A 20,346-nucleotide genomic window follows, 5' to 3' on the forward strand; every position below is an offset into this window, starting at 1 on the left:
TATTAGAGGACAGCCAGGAGCACCTTGGTGGTTGTGTACATCCTGTGCCGTTTTGATGCAGGGACTTCGCACCTGCAGATTTGGGTGTCCTGGGAAGGGTGTGAGCTCCAGGGACACCGAGAGACGAGGGACGGCTGGATGCACTGCTGGTGTCGCTTCTCCTGAGAACACTGAGCAGTCTTATGGTGCCTGGGCATCCAGAAGTCTGCATAACCCCAAGAAACTGGACAAAGAGATTTTCAGGTGGTTCTGTATTCAAAACAATCCCTAATGTCAAGTTTACAACCAGCATCTAAAAACAACTATAAAAATACTTTTCACAATTTTTCTACTCACAAGAACCTTTTAGGGTGAACTACAGTTTAGTAAATATAGCAACGTATATAGCAGTGGTGGCAAACCTATGGCACACGAGCCAGTGAGCTGTTTGTGTCATTGAAGGCTCTAAAAGGTTCGCCATCACATGTGTATCAGCATACAGTTTTTATAAGTCTGTCTGTCTATTTCTGGATATCCAGAAAAGGACCTTACCACCCACTCTTGTGGTCTCTCATGGGGATGTGACAGGTAGAAAGTGAAGGGTAATGAAATCCCAGCGTTTGGGTGGCTGAGGCAGGAGAATTGCCCTGAGTTGGAGGCCAGCCTGTGCCACACGATGAGACCCTGTCTCAAAAAAAAACAAAGGTTGGGGGAAGAAAACTGTCAGAGTAACAGAACTGCACCTGGGAGAGAAATGATTTGTGCAAGCCACAGGGAAATGCATGCCTCTTTGCAAATGCAAGTGTTTCCCTTCTGATGATCAAGGGAACAGAGACTACAGCCAGATCCTTGCTTCACCCTGAGTTTGGATCCTGTTGATATTCATTCTGATGAGAACACATAGGTATCTGAATCCCCAGAGCAGCCTGTAGTTATTTCGTGCATGAAAGTGTTTCTTATACATTTAATATCATCTATTGTCAGAACAAATCAAACATTAGTACGTTGTAGGTTTATGAAGCCATGATGGACAGCTCAGTGTTCCTGGAAGAACCATCAACAGTGGGAAAAAATCACACTGTAAATATTTAAGCTCTATGCTTATCTTATTCATTGTTTTTGCCTCAGAATCTACAAAAATATGTAGTAGTAGTCTTGCGTTTCACTGCAGTAATCTTGACATTTCAAAAGGACCCTAGCTAGGCATGATGGCCAATGCCAGTAATCCCAGCACTCAGGAGACAGGAGGATTGCAGCAAGTTCGAGGCCAGCCTGGGTGACACAGTTGAAGGTCAGCCTGAATTACGTGTTAAAACCTTGTCTCAAACAAGCAAACAAAACAGAACAAATGAAAGACCTAGTTTTCAGCATGATGCATTATTTAATATGAAGTTGCTTTCCGTGACAGCTTTTGAGGAATGACACTGATTCCATTACCTCTAACAGAAAAATGAAAAGCCCTGGGTATATTTTAATGTTTGGAAAATTTAGCTCCAAATAAAAATCATCTATCCAAGTGAAAGATTTCAATAATAAGTCTAATACAGATGCACGATACTTGTTTGTGGGTTTGTGTTTTGAGGCAGGGTCTTGCTTTATAATAATCCAGGCTGGCCCGAACTCACTAGTCCTGCAGTGATCCTCTTGCCTCAGCCTCCCAATTGCTGGGATGATAGGTATAATAAAAAGGAAAGCATCATTCTGGTCCTCAAGGACGTAAAGTTGGGGCCCAAGGAAATCTGTACTTACAAACCTGGTTAAACAAAGCCTTATCTTCCTACCTACCTCTCCACCCAGTTAAATCCCTAAGACCAAACCCTCCGGCTTGTCATGGTTTCACAGTGCCACTTGTCTAATTCTACATATAAACATATCCATCTCTAACTGTCTTTGGGTCACCATTGCCTTATGACACCTGCTATGCTGCATAAAACTTGTATTACCTGAGTTTGTATGCTCATCTTCTGTTGACCTGTCTTATGTCAGTTTAATTCTCAGACTCAGCCGAAACCCTACCAAAGGATGGAGATCAAATTTTGCTTCCCTGCAGAAGGGCTTCCAGCCAGAGGGATGTGTGGAGGCCCTGTATGTGCGCAGGAAGCCAGTTGGCCTGCAAGGCGAAGTGTGCATGGGCTCAGAACACCCAGGGTCCTTGTACCCTTTCTTAGAAGATTACTTGGCAGTATGCCTCGGCAAAACAAGAGTAAACTAAGGAAAAAGAATACTGGGGTCCAGGGCCCCTGGTTTCCAATGAGGTATGTCATTACAGGAAGCCCCAGTGACCTCTGTACCACGGACACACACAAGTGGCAGCAAAAGACTTGGGAGGAAGTTGTCCTGGGGAGGGGTCAGGTTTTTTAAAAACTTTATACTAGTTCAGATGTTAGAATAATAGAGACCAGCCATGCAAATATAAAAATAAAGACAAGACAGTTAGCTACCTCATTACTGGTTTTACCGTAAGCAATAAGAAAACCAATCACCTTGCTTAAAGAATAAGTGGAAGGCTGAGGCAGGAGGGTGGCAAGTTCGAGCCCAGCCTAGGCTACTTAGCAATTTGAGACAGTCTCAAAATTTTTAAAAATTTTTAAGGAGGCTGGGGCTATACCTCAGTGAGAAGGTCCTCGATTCAATCCCCAAAAATCCAGGAGAGAAAAAAGAATAAGTAATGTACCATCTGACATAACTCGATCACTGTCGGGGCAGGGAAGGTTAACTCAGTGGTTCCAATCTTCGTCAAGCACACAGATTCTTCCCCAGTCTCTGCTGTCCTCACAGGCAAAATGTAGACGGCTCTTTCAGCATCTGCAGCCAACACGGCAGCATCTCAAAGCAAACCTGCGCCCCTCTTGGAGACAGGAGACCTTTCCGGAACTCCCCCCACCCCCAGGAGATACTCTGTCCTTGTTCACTGCCAAAAACTCTCTAAACCATTGCTGGGAAGGAAAAGGAATCCCTGGAGCAGCATGCATTAATTGCCCGCCTTCCCTCCCCGGACAGAACTCCGGGATCATGTCTGGATACACAGTCACCAGGCTGGAAGGCCCTCCCAGAGTCCTGCCAACAGGCTCTGAGTGGAAATGCTGTGGTCGGTCTGTGGGTTGCTGTGTGCTCTCCCCTACCATGTTTCTTCCTTCTGGCAGCTGAAGGCTTGTTGAGGGTGGGTCAACCTGAAGATAAGGGCAGTTCCCAAGGGGAGCTCCAGGTAGGAGGAGCTCCGGAGCCAGGACAAGCTCATGAGTTACTCTTTGTCTAGTTAACTCTTCATGCTGGGACAAAATACCCAGCAGCCGCATGTTAAATTAGGAAAAGTTTCTTTCAGCTCACAGTAGGGGTTTTGGTCCATAGCTGTCAAGCTTCAGAACAGTGTGGCACGGACAGAGGGGCATCACGGAGGAGGAACAGTCCGTGGCAGGGCAGGCAGGAAGCCCGACTGTTTTCCTTCTGTATCTTTTATCCCATCCAGGCTACAAGCCTTTTAGGTGGTGCTACCCACATCCAGGATGGGACTTCCATTATCCACACCCAGAACTATGCTAAACCAATCAGTGGACTAACTTAGTACCACACAGCCTTAATCCGGTGTCACACAACCAGGATCCAGACAGTTTGAAAAGTCCCACCTAAGAGCTCACGAGGACTGGAGGGCATCTTGATACAACCTGTAAAAATCCTCTTATGCTGTTTCAAGTTTGGCATTCTGTGTGACAGAGACGTTAACTTCTGTCCCTTTACTATGATCAATTTGTTTTACTTTGTTTTATTTGAGATAGGGCCTCACTATGTAGCCTAGGCTGGCAGTCCTGGTGATCCTCCTGCCTCAGCCTCTCGAGTGCACCACCATGCCAGCTCCATAATTATTATTAAAGCAGCCAAAACAACACCGTAGGACTGGAGTGGCCGGGCGTCACTTGGCCAGCAGTTCTCCAGGACCAAGGCCCTGCCCTCTCGGGCAGAATCCCCAGAGCTGTCTGTCGGGCACATGTGCTGGGCCAGAAGCAGCTCAGAGCCAACTTGGGATAGGGAGCGCCCAGTGTCACAGGTGGGAGGATCGATGTAGCCGCACCTCTGTCTTTCCGTGCAGCTGGTGCTTGTGCTGGTGCCACCTGTCACTTGTGATTCGCTGTGTGCCAGGCTCTGCTCTCAACACCAAGTCACTATGGCTGGTGGCTCGGAGGCTGCGTGGCACAGGGCAGTGGCTCTCGGAAGGCGGGGCTGGGGGCTGCCTAGACGCTCTCGAGAGGCGTCCAGGGGCCTGCCCAGCACTGGGGACCTTGTCAACTCTCACATGTGAGACTTTGTTAGGTTGTCTAGGGGAGAAGGCTCCCGGAATAGCTCCCTGTAACTGCAGGAGCCCTGTGCTCCATCTTTCTTTTTATCAGTTTTTGCAAGCTGTACAAGAAGAACCAAGTCCTACTGCTTCTCTGACTCAGCGCCTGGCTGGCAAAGTGGAGATAACGGTGTCCTCTTCTCCTGGATCCCAAGATTGTGGTGAATTGGATAAAAAAGGTGAATTCTAAATTATAAAAGCACAAAGGATTATCACCTACAAAGTCCCCCGCCCTTGTCTCTTTGGGGCCCCTGAAGTCTCTCAGCCTCAAGTCCGCCACCTCATGTCTTTCTCCGTCCCCGAGACCTGGGGGAGCTTCCGATCTGGGGCCACTGCAGGTCAAGAGCAGCTGAGGAAGGAGCCTCTCTGTCCTGTCCATGCCTGCACCAGGCCCACCTCCTCCCGCGTCCCCTGTGCAGATGGGGTGGGGCCTGGCTCGGGCCTCCCCTTCCTGTCTGCCACGGTGTGGCCTTGCCGCGGCCTCCTGCCCTACTCTGGGCGGGAGGGTTCAGGAAACCTGAAGCAGTTTATCACAAGGAAACAGTCGGATGTCTTTCAAGAGGGTCACATCTGCTGGGGCCAAAGAAGTCCCTGGTCCGCAGCTAGGTGAAGGGCAGGTCACACTCTGGTTTGGAGGCTGGGCACCGTGGGCACATGGCTGCCCTGCCCTCATCCTTGCCTACGGAGGAGGTGCCTGGGTTCCGGAGAGAGGCCCTGGGAAGAGAAGCCCAGGCCCAACTCGCCCACCTGGGTGCACTTTCACAGATGCCCTGGGAATGTGGTGTGGAGGGGCCAGGCTCCCCAGCGCATGCCGCCGACTCCTCCTCTAACCTTGTCCAGCCTCCTTGGGCAAGTGTGTGACCAGAAATGGAGCCCATTCACACAAGGTATTGACTATGCCTCTCGGTGAACCCGGAAATGGAGATAGAGGATAGGACATGCGAGCTGGGCTAGAGGCACACACCTGCAGTCCCAGCACTCTGGGAGGCTGAGGCAAGAGGACTGCAAGTTCAAAGCTAGCCTGGGAAAATTAATGACTTAGCAAAATCCTGTCTCAAAATAAAAAAAAACGAGGCAGAGGATGTGGCTTGGGGCAATGGCTTCCAATTCAATCCCCAGTGCTGTGAAGAAAAGCAAAATCTCAAATACACCTGGGTGACAGTGTAGTGCCTTTAAAAAAATATTAATTTTCTCATTGACATTTCTCTCATAGAGTCCAAAGGAAGAAGAGTGTTTTCGTGGAATTAATACAACCATTTCCACATTAAAGAAGAAAAACGCTCCTTCTGAAATTCTCCTTCTGGCCTGGCCCTTAGGTGGTAGTCGGTGCCTCTCAGTGTGACAAGATCAACTTAGAATCGTTCCATAAAGTTCTTCCCCTCGAAGTTCAGATTGGATTAGAATTTTAACCCTGGCATCTTTATAGCACTGACTGCTTCCTTTCCAGAAATGGCAGGTTCTTTTGTTTATTTGAGTGACTATGCTTTCTGAGCCCATTTTAGAGTTTTCGTCATAGAGCCTAGTAGACTTTTCATTTAGATTCTTCCTAAGGATTTTATGAGGTTTGGCACCGGGGATTGAACTCAGGTCCTTGTGCTTGCTAGGCAGGTGCAGGAACCACTGAGCTAAATCCCTGGCCCAGGAAGGTATTGATTTGTTAAAATTACTTCTATAGCTGTTGTAAGAAAGTAACAGCGGACAGGGCGGCCGAATGGGGGTGAATTTCCCAAGTCCAGGAATTTGTGGTGGAGAGGCCCGGCACCCCCCGAGACCCAAGCGGGCGAACCCCCAGCACATCAACCCGGAGGAGGACCAGGGCAAAGCGGGGTCAACTCTGAGTTCCCAAAAAGAAAGATCCTTTTTCATTCATGAAAGTTTTTCAGATGAGCCTTTGCAAACTTGAGATGAAAAGTCTTAAGAAGTGAGTTGGAAATAAAACAGTGCCGTTGGTTGGTTTCTTCCCTGGGCCGTATGCCCTGGAAAACGGTGGAGAAAAGAATTCAGGAAGCTTCTTGTTTAATCACCTTTAACTTGAGCACTTCTAAAGACCTCCAAACTTGTTTAAAGGCCTCTAAATCGGAACAAGAACTGCTGGGCTGGTCCCTGCCACCCCCCACCGACCCAATCTGTATCAGGCTTTGTTCTCCGGACTCTGCCAAAGGAGGAACAAAAACCCTGCCCTCATGGAGTTTGGAAAACACACCTGCAGTCGTGATGAAAGAGATCGCGCACCTCAGCCGGCTATGGGTTGTTCCTTGATCCGTTTCCTCTATACGGAGCCGCTGAATTTCAATCCAAGACTGTTGGAAACTTGTGTTTTTAGATCTTCATTAAGTAGAATCTTAATCGCAGGTCTGACTTGCCACTTACCCTGGGTGTGGGGGAGGGTGGAAGTCATTGTGTACTTAGATAATCTCCTCATTGTCCTCGAATATAAGAATGAGAAAGGAGATAAGCTTGGCTCATAATGCTTTTATCAGGATGTACGGGGTTTTTCAAAAGTGATTTAGTGTCTCCAGAATTTGATTGGCCTCCAGTAGATTAACTTTCTCCCTATACAACAGTAAGAGTATTTTCTATCCACTTGGCAGTGATTGAATCTAGGACTCCTGCCGGGTTTACTGCGTTCTTCCAACTCCTTGGGTAAGGAGATGCTGAGAGACAGCATTCCTAGGATGGGGTAGGGGTGCGGTGGAGGGAGAGGAGACCCGGTCGCCCGTAATCCCTCTGAATTCTGCTCTTTCCTTTCGGGGTTAATTTACGCGTAGCCAGCCGTTGTTCCCGCCTGGTCCTCTGACTGCCGGGCAAATACTGTTCAGTACTTGCCAGTGGTGGTGTGGACGTCGAAGTCCTTCCCACCCCCCTACCCCCCGCACGAGCAAACAGCCGCTGCTGTTTTAAGCCTCCAGGGTCTGTTTTCTGGTGTGGCCGGGAGGCTGCAGCAGCGGTGGGCTTTCGTATGCAGCGCTGTAAGTCACTCGGGACTGGTGGATCCTGCGAGGGGCCAGGAGCTTAACTCTGTTTGTGCCCTAGATCCCTTCTCAAGATGACGCTGCGACTACACGGAACACCAAGAGAACAAATCACACCGCAGTGTAGTTGTCCAGAGTGAAGGCGGTTGTGAGACACAGTTGGCCCCTGAGTCAGCAGGTTGTGCCTCTGGATTCAACCAGCCACGGGTCAGAAATGCTCAGGAAAAAACTGCACCTGTACTTGACCTTTGTCTGTAGATTTTTGTTTCTTGCCCTTACTCCCTAGACAATCTACTAGTACAACATAGCATTTACATTGTATTACATATTATAAATCACTAGGGACACTTTATAGGGGATGTACAAGTTGAACACATTCCACTTATTTGCGTATTTATTGCGATAAGGTCAAGTCCAGGTTGGCCTCAGACTCTTGATTCTCCTGCCTCAGCCTCCTGTGTAAACCCTGTACCGTTTTGTATAAAGGACCTGATCATCCACAGATGTCCATAGTCGATCACAGAAATTCTAGAGATGGTCCCCTCACAGACTGTAATAAAAGATGCTACTTTATTAATAAAGAATCAATAACAAGGAAAAAAAAAGAGAAACTAACAGTGGTGACGCTGTGTTCACCGGTGACAGTAGCGGGCGGTTGTTAAACGGCAGACTCTAGGCTGTGTTTCACGTACGTCTTTCCCCCAGATTAATTATCATTACTACGCTGAGGAGAACACAGAAGCGGAGGAACTCGCCAAAGGTCCTTAGTCCGCTCTGAACATTAATTCCTTCACACAAAACTGCGATTTCCCCCCTTCCTCCGGCCTCCTGGTTGTACTTCACACCATACTGAACTGGTCATAGTTATAGCAGCGTGTTAACTAGCAGCCGAGGTCTGTTACGATTCTTAAACCTCCCGCACTCGGGCACAGTGTAGGAGGCTGTGGTCAAGCGCAGTAATGGTAACCATGGCTGCGACTGATGGGCACCCAGGAGTGCGAGTTGCCGGCCATTGCAGTCACGTGACCGATTCGGGAGCTCCTGCAGCCTGCTGTTCCGCTGCCCTGTTCTTCCTGAACAGCAGCCTGACAAACGCCTGAAAAGAAGGGAGCATTTCTGCCTTCCTGGCCCAGAATTCGAATTTATTGGGATTTGTCCTCAGTAAATAATCATAGATAAGTACACATACCTTTTCAAGATATTTATTTTAATATTACTAGTGGTGGTAGTAATTTTGTAGATATACAAAAACGTTTTGCTTCTCAAGCAAATTATATTACACCTGCAGAAATATTTTATTTTTGGAGATGGGTGGTTTCGGGTTGTTTTTTTTTTTGACACAGGGTCTCATTAAGTTGCCCAGGCTGGCCTCCAACTCATGGCAGTCTTCCTGCCTCAGCCTCCCAGAGTGTTGGGATTACAGGTGTGCACCACCATGGCCAGCTAGAGGAATATTCTATAGCACGCAATGCCATTCTACAGGTCTGTGGTACTTATGGAACTTAGTTACCTTTTCCTTGACCTCAGACAACCAAAACTGCAAGCCATGGATCCCATGTAGGAGACTGTGCTTATGTCTGTATGAGAAGACTGCCTCCCATTTGTCAACCGGTTCGCTGGCTGGGTTTTTATGTGCTTTCTCGTGAAGGGTTTCTTGTTGTTGTTTTGTTTTCCTGTGTTTACTGAATTCACCCAAATTTGCTATATATAAAATATGTCTCCAATTCAACAAGAAAAAGACAGGTAACCAGATTTTGGAATGGGCAAAGGACCTAAGTGGACATTTCACCACGAGATGTGCACATCGTTAATACACGTGAAAAGATGCTGGGCGCAACAGTCAATAAAGAAATCAAAACCACACTGAGGGCTGGGATTCAGCTCAGTGGTTGCACTGCCTGCCTTGCAAGTGCGAGGACCTGGGTTCGATTTCTGGTACAAAACAAAACGATGCAATGAAAAATCACCCCAGGTGTGAATTGCGCTAATCCCCTGTGCAGTTTAACTGTCACAGGTGTAGAGTTTCCATTTTACAAGATGAAAAACTTGGCAGCATGAGTGTCCTTAGTGCCTCGGAATTACATGATATTTTAATTAATGTTAGGGGATAAAAAGGTGTACCACGTCCCCATGATGAATGTAATCATCAGGTACAGCAAACATTCTCATAAAATTCTCAAAAAACAATTAATATTTTAAATTAATATTTTTAGGTCAAGATGATGAATTTTTTAAAAACCATAATTAAAAGGTTTTTACAAACTAGTCTCATCACTGTGTTTGTGTTTTTAGATTTCAGGAATCAGAGGTAAGCCTCCTGCCTCACAAGAGCAAGATCCCTAGTTTGATCCCCGGTACCAAAAAAAAAAAAGCAAAACAAAGAATCAGAGGTAGGATTCCTTACACTTGAGCTGTCTGACATGGTAGGCTCCAGCCACATGTGGCCATTAAATATTTGAAATGTCCTCTAGCAAGCGCAAGGCCCTGAGTTTGATTCCTGGTACCAAGAAAACAAAGAAAAAGAAATTTCCTAACACTGTAATCTCAAAATGTGTGCTAGAGTTCAAAGATATAGCGTCAAAACTTTTAAATATTTATTTAATAATTTTTATATCGACTACATGCTTAGGATTAATATTTTGTTTTTTTTGGAACCAGGGATCGAACTCGGGCCCTTGTGCTTGCGAGGTGGGCAGCGGCACCACTGAGCTAAATCCCCGGCCCTAGGAGTAATATTTTGAATATGTTGGATTCAATAAAGTGTATTATTAAAAGTACTTCATGTTTTTCTTTGTTGTTTTAACGTGAGTATTAGATGTGGTAGAAATTTTAGAATTATCAGACAGAAATTTGAAATAACTGTGAAGAATGCGTCAAGAGATCTAACCCAAAATGCGGGCGAGATGTAAGCACAGGTGAGCGATCTGGCAGGCGGGGCAGAGCATCAGCTGGGCGGGCTCTGGGGTCTGCCCTTGGGACTAGAAGAGCTCACTTCCGGGGTCTGCTGGGTGAGGGCGGTGCAGCCGTGGGGCCCACGTCTGGTCCGACCGCTTCCTCTATGGTGCTGTCCCCTCCCTGTGTCCTGGCCGCCGTGAACTGTGCAGCCTTGCTCTGCAAGCCCTGCTGCCAAGATATTTCTGCCTCAGAGCCAGCCGACCATGGACTGAATCGCTCGAAACCCTGAGCCGTGTGGAATCTTTCCTCCTTTATGTTGTGGGTGTGGGGTATTGTGTCTCAGCAAGAGGAAACATGATGCACACAGGTAATCTCGTAATCCCAGTGACGTGAGAGGCAAAGGCAGAAGGATCACAGGTTCAAGGCCAGCTGAGACAATTTAGCAAAACCCTGCCTTAAAACAAACAAAGGAACAATCAGACGCAAGAAGAAAAGCTCGAAAGAGGACTGGAGGTGGTAGCTGGGGCCTGGGTAGGGTGAAAGTGGGGGTTGGGCACCACCAACTCATCTACGGACTTACAAGGAAAAGAATTACACCGATCTTCTCTAAAAACCATTGGACCGGTGTGATGGCGCACACCTGTGATCTCAGCACTCAGCAGGCTGAGGCAGGAAGTCACCATGAGTTTGAGGCCAGCTTGGGCTATCTATTGAGATCCTGTTTCAGAAAACAAAAACATTAAAGCAAGAAGAGAGAAAAGTAAAATATTTAAGCATTGAAAGAAAAAAGCAGCAACCTAGACTTATATACGCAGCAAATTTTTCTCTCAAAAATAAAAAAAGGAAGGGCAGTTGTGGTGGCAGCGGCAACCGGTGCAGACTGGCGGAGGCTGGTTCGGACGATCCACAGATCGCAGGTCGTCTGTGGAAGAACAGCCTGTCCACGCAGGAGAGCTTCGGCCTGTTCAAAAGTGTCTGCTTCTGGAACCGTACCTGTTGCTGCCACTTCAGCAGAAGAACTCCAGAGATCTCCGAAGAATGAAGATTCTAAAGGGGCCGTGCAGAAAGAGAACTCAGGCTAGGTCACGCCTCACCTTTGCCTGCAGGGCTCCGGGCGGTGAGAGCGCGGCGGTGGAGGGAACTTTGCCCAGGAAAAGCCTCACTGTTAAAGACCCAGACTATCAGCCGCCAGCCCCCCAAACAAAGCAAACCCAAAAGAGCAAACTGCGCAACACGGGAAGGTAGGGATGTGTCCATCTACAGAAGAGCAACAGGAAGGTCTGCTGTCCGAGGCTAAGGCACAAAAAGTGGCTGGTGATATGAGGCCTTCAGAGCCAACAGAAATTGAGATGTGTAGGGAGCCACCACGGCACAAGGCGGATTCAGGAACAGACAGAAAGGAGACTTAGAGTGGAGAAGCTAAGACCTGGGTCCTGGTCAGTGCTGCTGATGGCAGCAGTCAAAGGCCCCCAAGCGCATCCAGAATTTATTGGACACAATCGTGGGAGGGAACAGGGAGCAGGGAGCGCTTTGAAGGCATCTAGTGAGTTACTGCCCAACACCAGGCGTGATGGCGCCAGGCAGGGCTGTCAGGGAGCGGGCTCTGCTTATCTTGCTAGGACAGAAGAAACCGGTACTGGGACCAGGCGCAATTAGCAGGCAACCCACAGGGTCAGTGAGAAGCCATAGTTCTGGGGAAAGGATTTTAACTGGGGTCACGCTGACCTCAGCTGCACATAACTCAGCAGGGCCCTGCCACTCCACAGACCAGGACTTGGGCCTCGGTGACGGCCATGAGCAAGGGAGCAACAGTGGCCCAACACTGCTAGCTGCCGTGCCCGTCTGAGGCACGCAGGGCTTCGTTCTGACTCCTGACATAAAACAGTACAGCCGAAGTAGGGAAGGCAAGGGGCACCGCCACTCAGCCCGCAGGACTGGGCAGGGAAAGGGATGTCTGCTACAGAGAGGTGTGAAGTCACTCCAGTGTGAGCTTTGCAGTTACACGTGTCCACGGTGCTCACATTTGGGTGGTCACATGAGAAGCCACGCTGATGAGACCAAGCAAGAGCCATCTCTGTGACAGGGCGTTCAGAACAGTGGCCCTCCTGTGGAATCGCCTTGGCACTGTCCTCATGGTGCCCAGGCTGTGGCATGGCCTTCGTGACCAGGGGAGAAACGGTGTGGCATTGTCACAAACCCGCCCACGAGAGGCCATTTAAGTTCCTCGCGGGATGACGCCAGTGTAGAAATCAGCAGAGTAGAACGTTACGTTCACTCTCATCCGTCAGCTCAGTTGTGCAGCTGTGCCGGCAGGGACACGAGGCACAGGAGAACCCTTCAGGGGAAACCTGTACGAATGCTCGGATTTACCCAGAGCAGTGTCACGAAGATGCACACCTCACAGAAGTACAGAAAACGTGGCCGAGTTTCATTGGCACAGCCCCCAAAGTGACCTGGTGTCTACTTGCAGAAGCAGCATTCCTACACTGGGTGAGAAGGGCCGGGGATTCAGGTCCGTGGTATCACCGACTGCCTTGCAAACGAGGACCTGAGTTCGATCCCTGATACCAAAAAAATAAAACGGAACAGGGCAAGGAACGCTGTTACTGCTACGTAGTCTCCTGAGCGCTGTGCCCTCACGCGGCGTCAGACGTCACACGAGAACGAGAAACGCTGAGTGTGACCATTGTGTTGTGGACAGGAGAGGCACATGGCTGTGCCTACGTGTGCTCACACGGGGAGAAGCCTCACGGCCGCACCCACTGCGACCAAGCCCTCCCACCAAAAATAAAAATTTTCTCCCGTCTTTCTTCTTCTGGCTTTCAGAAGAGCATCTGACACCATTTCACCAAACGTACTGAGACAGAAAACTTCAAGGGCGGTGTTGGAAAAGTGAGACTTAACTACAGCTTGCTAATTGGGGTAGAAAATCGCAGAAGGCTCCTAAGTTGCTGAGGGCTTATTTTGAAGGCCGAGGACAGTGTTCAGGCCCAGTTTTCTTAGATGCAAACAGAGACATTGCACCCTCTCCTGATTAGAAAACCACCCGGGTCACCCACAGATTTCCCAGAGTTCCGTGATCTTCGTCCCAAGAGGGCCTGGAATGTTAAATGCAGGCTTGGGAAGGACTTAGACTTTCAACCTGTTTCTGTTTCTGCTTCTCCCTGACTCCCCTTTTGCTCGGAGTCAGCTGCCACCGTCGGTTTCTGTCCCGAAAGCTTTGCCTGTTTTCTTGGCAAAATCTGGGATATAGTCAAGCTTGTAAGTAGCGTTTTCTCACATTTTCATTTTTTCCATTAAGAGATTGAAAAAAGGTGCAGCATAAGAAAACCCAGCATTTTAATGACTCACAAATTAAGTTACGGCGTGCAGCGGAACAGCCCAGAAAGTGGCCTGTGAGGTTGGATGCACGCGTGCAGAGACGGGGCTGCCAGCCGTGGAGCCAGCATCGGAACCCTGCTCGGCCAGCTTTCAGCTATGACTTCCCTGCGACATTTTCTTTGCTCTGTTTGTAGGTAAATGTTGCTCTATAAAGCCTCTGTTAAAGCTGGAAGGATGATTATGCGCGGGGTTACGGAGGCCTGCCAAGGTGGGCCTTATCATAGATAATGTGAAATAGGAAGGAGAAGGTGCAAAGAGGAAGGGGAAGGGGGAGGGGGGAGGAAGAGGACGACGACAGGGCCCGGGATGTAGCTCAGTGGCACGTGCCTGCCTCACAAGAGAGAAAGAGAGAGAGGAGAGAGAGAAATAAATTAAGGTAAAACAAAATCTTTTTATTTCCTTGTTCTTAACTGATCTAACAGAACATAAATATTTGTTCAAAATAATAATAGCAACAATATATTAGATAACTGTAGCTTATGGATAAGTGAAATGTATGACAGAAATGTTATAAGAAATGAGAGGAAAGAATTAAAAATAGCATAAGTGGGCCAGGCATTTAGCTCAGTAGTTCTGCTTCCTGCTTTGCAAGTGTAAGGTCCTGAGTTCGATTCCTAGCACAAAACAAACAAACAAACAAACAAAAAATAACTAAAAACTAAAAATGACATAAGTTACCTAAAGTGACACAGTATTATTTGAAACTGGGCTTATATTGGTTGTAAATGTACATCAGTAACTCTAGGGCAACAACCAAAAAGAAAATCAAAAAGAAAATTAAGGGAGTATAACAAATAAATATACAACAAGAGGAGAGAAAATGGAACTAAATAAATGCTCAGTTAAAACTAAGAGAAAAGAGAAGAGTAGAAAACAAAAAAGAAACAGAATACGAGATTGTATAATAGGAAAAATGTATAAAGATGCAAGGGAAGTGGGGGTAGGGGAAAGCTAAGAAGATAAAAGGAAAAATAAGAGAAAAGGAAAAAATGGAAACAATGTTTCTGTAAACAGGGAAGGGTGGAGGGGGTGAAGGGAGGGCTGGGGAATGGGGAAAAATAAGAACTAAGATACATCATGTGAGGTACAAGATCCCAATGATCAATGTAACTGTACTGTGTACCTAAAAAGTACCAATAAAGAAAAAGTTAAAAAAAAAAAAGACTTTATAGTAAATAAAAAGGTCACTTGGTTAAAAAAAAGATTGATGAAATAAAACAACTTACAGTAGGATGCAAATGTAACTCCATCAGCAACCTCTCTCAGTGTGAATGGAGTCAGTGCACCAGTTAACCGATGACTACCAGAGTAGAGAAAATAAAACCTAATTTTGAGTTACGACAAAACAAACAAACAAACAATCTATGGTGAATGTTTAAATAAAAATTTTAAATAATCAGTACAGTAGAAGACACATTGCCCTTAGTCCCCTTACTTCAAACATGTGTGTGTGACCTGTTGTTCTTGCCACCTCCTGAAGCAGTTCTGGAGTCCTCTATCATGTGTGTTTTCACAAATGCCTCAGTGCCCCAAGAGGGTGTGAGATGTTTACTGAAATTTCTTTCTTTTTTTTTTTGGTGCCGGGGATTGAACTCAGAACCTTGTGCTTACAAGGCAGCATGGTGTCACTGAGCTTAATCCCCAGCTCCTTTTTTTTTTTTTTTTGGAGACAGAGTCTCTCTCTATGCAGTTCAGTCTGGCCCTGAACTCACTACATAGCCCGGGTTAGCCTGGTGCTCACGGTGATCCTCCTGCCTCAGCCTCCTGAGTGCTGGCATGTGCCACCATGCCCAGCTTGCAATTTCTGTCAAATAAAAATATTACAGTGGGTCCTCATCCACCTTCTTCACCAGATCTGGCACTCCGGGACTTCTGCCTCTTCTTCAAAAGGACCATGAAAGATAAATGTTTTGAACCAATTCAGGACATTGAGACAGCCACAAGAGTGCAACTAAGGACACTCATGAAAGAGGACTCCAGAACTGCTGCAGACAGTGGCAAGAAGGGAGGGACGCATGTCTGAAGCAAGGGAGATTTTGAGGGAGAGGCTGGTTAGTAGCTCTGTGTCTTTTACTGTAATAATTTTTTATTTAAACATTTGCCATCTTTCTTGATCAGATCTCATATAAGTCACAAAGCAAGAAACCTGCTTTAGATATGAAGACACATTAAAAGTAAAATGATGAGCCGGGTGTGGTGGCGCATGCCTGTGATCCCAGCACTCGGGAGGCTGAGGCAGGAGGATCGCTGTGAGTCCGAGACTAGCCTGGGCAACATAGTGAGTTCCAGGTCAGTCTCAACTACATAGTGAGACCCTGTCTCAAAAAACAAACAAAAAAAGAAAAAGAAAAAGAAAGAAAGAAAAAAACCCTGAAACTATGGAGGATGATATACTTTTCTAATACCAATCAAAGAAGACTACAGTTGCTGTATTCACTTCACACAAACATCTGCTGCCAGTACCTTGGAAGACGGCTCACCTGGCAATCAGCCCTTCGCTCTAGGGCATTTGAGAAAAGTCAATATTTATGTGTGTGGGCTGCTTTTAGCCAAGTCCTGTGAGTCAGATGAATCCAGGTGAGAATTAGCCAGTTCGAAAGCCAACTGCCGCAGAGAACAATCCTTCTTTTGTACAGGCTCTCGAGGTTCCTCACCAGGTGACGGGAGCCAGGCAGGGTAATAGAGCTGCTGCTCACCAGAGCTCAGACCTCAGCGCTGCACTGTGACACCGAGTGAAGTTGAAGGCCACACAGCCAGAAGGAAAGGGAGGAGAGTCTTCAGTCTCAAGAACTTTTTTAGCCAGACTATGGTTTGGCTTCGGGACCAAAGGACCAAAAGGTAGGAAACACGTCAGAACCGGAATGAGAACCACAAGACTGCCCTTCGAGACTGTAACTCTGACTTTTACAGGGACACTCAGAGTCCCCGAACTGGACCTGGGCCATCTCTTCTGGTGTGGCTGTGAGGACCACGCCTTCCACAGCAGCCCCGGTGCTTATGGTGACACAGAAAAACATCCTGTTGTGTTTATTTAGGTCTTTGTTAGAACAACTCAAGCTGTAACCTAATTCATGCAGGTTTATGAGCAAGTATGTATTTCAGTGTATTGTAACTGTTTCTCCTCACTGTAACTAATTATAAGTCACCAGTGACAATAATAATAGCGTCTGTGAATCTTACTGTAATCCGAGGCCCAGGGTCCAGCAGAACCTGACAGGAAATATGGGAGCCATAATAGTTAAGGTTATTTCCCATCTGTGCTCGAGGAAACCGGATTTCTCTCCAGGGCAATTGTCAGATACGCGTGTGGTCCCCTTCTCCGGGCACAGAGGCATTTTGTGGGCCTCCTGAAGTCTTTGCAGCCTCCAAAGTGATAAGCCTCTCTCTGAGAACCTGCTGATTGACTCCTGGCTGCAGGCTCTGCATGGCCTCAGGCGGGGAGGAGGACCAGGGCCGCAGGCCTGCAATTAGAGGGTTGGCACTGTCCGTCACCGCCAGAGGAAGAGAGAGAGATTGATCGCCCAGGACCTATAATTTGATCGATCACATCTGCTGTTAAAAATTACAGAAGGCCATTTTTGGGCGCTGAGTGCTACACTAAGTCCCAAAAGACTGGAGTAGACCAAACCAGTCTATTCCAGTCCGCCGGGGATATCATGAGGACGTTTCTACTGCTTTAACCCTGCAGGGAAGCAACCTGAAGTAACTGGGGATCCACGCAGAGATTGTTTTTGTTTTGTTTTGTTTTTTTGTACCAGGGATCAAACTCAGGCCCTTGCACTTGCCAGGCAGGCGGCAAAACCACTGAGCTAAATCCCTGGCCCTAAAAGAGGGATTTTTTTTTCCTCGCCCTCTTTCCTTGCTCCTGCCACACAAACCCAGCTGTTCCGCTATTGTCCAGTGGGGGCGCTGTGCTCTCCTCCCCGACTTCACCCTGTGTATTTTTCCATCAGGATACACGTGTGAGATTCATCTTCAGCTGGAAACAAGTCGGTGTTTCCCTGAGTTCCCCGGGCCGCTCTAACAAATTAATCAACCCAAGGAAGGAGTCATGGGGACCTCCAATTCACATTTGGTAGCTCAGAAATGCACTGTGTCTTAGGCACAACTCTCACAGATGGGGAAAAATAATATCTGACAACTAAAGGGGGAAAAGGTTATTTTGGCTCACTTTTCCGGCAAAGCAGCATGGAAGAGGGGCACAGAGGGGAGCAGCCCTCAGCATGGCCTCAGAGACCCAGACTCAAGGGAGGCGCTGAAGGGAGAGCCCCTCCGGGTGTGACCCACAGGGCTGGACCGCTCCTGACAGTCGGTTGTCGCACCCTCAGACCCAACCACCTTCCAAAGCCCCAGCTGAGTGCATAGCTACATATAAAGCACACCATTCTGTCCCGGCCCCCCAAATACTCACGCTCACCTCTTTATACAAATTCCACTGAGTCCATCTCTAAGAAGCGCCGAGTTTCTAACAGTTCAAACATTGCAGGAAAGTCCAAGCCCCAGGTCTCCTCTGTGACATGTGGCAGCCTCTCAGCTGTGAGCCCTTGTAAAAATCAAAATTAAATTCCGCCACCACACACAGGCACAGGGCAAATGTAAGCTATGTGGAGAGGAATCGTGGGGCAAAGGCAAGAGCGGAATATGGGGACGAAAGAAATCAGACAAAAGCAAGACTGATGCTCAGCAAGACAATAAATCCTGCAGTTGTGTCCAGCGCCTGAAGGAGGCCGTGGCAAGTGCAGACTCTAAGCGGCTTGGGCAGCGCCCCGTTCACCGTAGCCACGGACACACCCGTGGCTTCTCTCGGGCTGGCTTTGCTCACTCTTGTGACTTTCCCCAGTCATCCAGGCTCCTGGCTTCTCCATCTTCCCGGGGTCTCCACTGCATCTCTGGCTTCACTCTCACAGCTCCACACCACCCCCTTGGACACACTGCCTGCCCCCCAGCCTTCTTCTGGAATCTGGGTGGAGGCCTCCTCCGTGACCCCACAACTCTCGCATTCTACGTGCATTCAAACCAGTACCACGTGGATAACACCAAGATCTGCTGTCAGCTGGGGCAGTGGTCAGGCTTCCTTCGGTCACGGCTGTAGAAGTCTGCTTGGATGGCCGAACACGATGAGCCCAATGCCAGGAAATCCGTTCTCTAGGAGCCTTTCTCTGGGCCACTTCTCTGCTGCAGGGGCCCCTGGGACTTTCTTTTCAAAGCAAAATCCTACTTTTATAATTTTGAGCCTATAAAAGGTGAGGGCTTGCTAGTTTCTCACAGGACCTCATGGCCTTTTTCCCAATGTCCTGATACAAACTACTTGGCTTCATTTTAATGGTGACATTTTCAGCAGCCAAGTTCTCCTCTGTTCCAATTTTACAAGTTCCAACTTTACGGGAGCTTCCTTTCTGCCTAAACTCAAAACTTAAAAAAAAAAATCACTCAGTTGTGCTATTTTCTCTTGAACCTCAGTGTTGCACTGGCTAAAAGGACCCTTAACATTATCCATGCCACAGCCTGAATGCTGGGCTGCCTTGAAATTTTCTGCCAGGTTAATTAGCCCACCGCCCCTAATCTCAGTGTCTTGCAAAGTCTAAAGACGTAAGCGAAATGTAGACAAATTTTCTTCCAGAGCACACTACACATGGCCTGGAGTACAACTGCCAATGGAATCCTTGTTCCCAAATAAAACCTCCTGAGCTTGGTTTTACTATCTGCATTTTTACCCACATTCTGATCTTCTGAATTCTGACCAGACTCACCCATCAAGCTTGGTTTGCAGCATTCTAGGGCTGTCTCTCCAGCCAGCATCACCAAACCTTTCCCAACTCCTCTGGCAAGCCCGTTCCAAAGGCTTCTGAATCACCTGGTCAGGTAGTCACAGCAATGACCTCATTGCTCTGGTACCAAAAGTCTGTCTTGATCACTTTCCTCCTCCCTGAGTCCCAGCACCCATCCATAACACCACAGCGTAAAGGAGGAAAAGTTTGTTGTGGTTCGTGCTTCCAGTGCACAGTTCACTGGCCCCAATCAGGCCGGCATGGCAGAGGGTGGAGCAGAGGAAAAGCTGCTCGCTTCATGGAGACCAAAGTGGTCAAGGGAGGAGGTGGGAAGCCTCACCCCGTGACCCCTCTTCTGGCCAGACCCCACCTCCTACAGCCAGCCTGTAGTCCTATCATTTCCCCCCACTTCTGAGGGCACAAAGTTTGGTGGGGGGCGGGGGGCGTCTGGCTGTAAGCCATAACGAAGTGGTATAGGAAAATTGTCAATTTTGTTTCTCCTACAGGATTTGATCATTTGAGTCTATGAAATAAACTGGCAATGACAGATGATCAAGGGGAAAAACCACAAGTTTTATTAATGGCCCACACATGAGAGCCACGCCCATACAGCACGCGACTCAAAGGGACGGTCGGGGGTGGAGGTAGGTGGGGAAGTGGGGGAGCCGGGGTGCACACTTAGCCGGAGCTGTCGGTGATGCAGACGGAGACTCCCAGGCAAAGCACCCGTGGTCCCTCTGCCTGGCTCGGCATTTGGCTCCCGTCTCCTGTGGACAGAGCTTTCCTGGATCGAGTTTTCTCTGCCTCTAGGACCTGATGTCCCCTCCCTCCAGGTGACCAGGGCAGAACTGAGTTTGACGAGCGGATGTCCGGCTGGAACCGGCAGGAGACCCCGCTGCACAGCTGCTCGATTTCTTGTGTATGCACAGCTCCCACATAGTGAGTCACGGTGACCTTTGTGTTGTGAAACTATACTAGGAGAAGCTGAGTGGTTTTTTTTTTTTTTTTTTTTTTTTTTTTT

The sequence above is a fragment of the Fukomys damarensis genome, unplaced genomic scaffold (assembly GCF_012274545.1).
Source record: "Fukomys damarensis isolate Sample0158 unplaced genomic scaffold, DMR_v1.0_HiC HiC_scaffold_30, whole genome shotgun sequence".
Taxonomy (NCBI): Eukaryota; Metazoa; Chordata; class Mammalia; order Rodentia; family Bathyergidae; genus Fukomys; species Fukomys damarensis.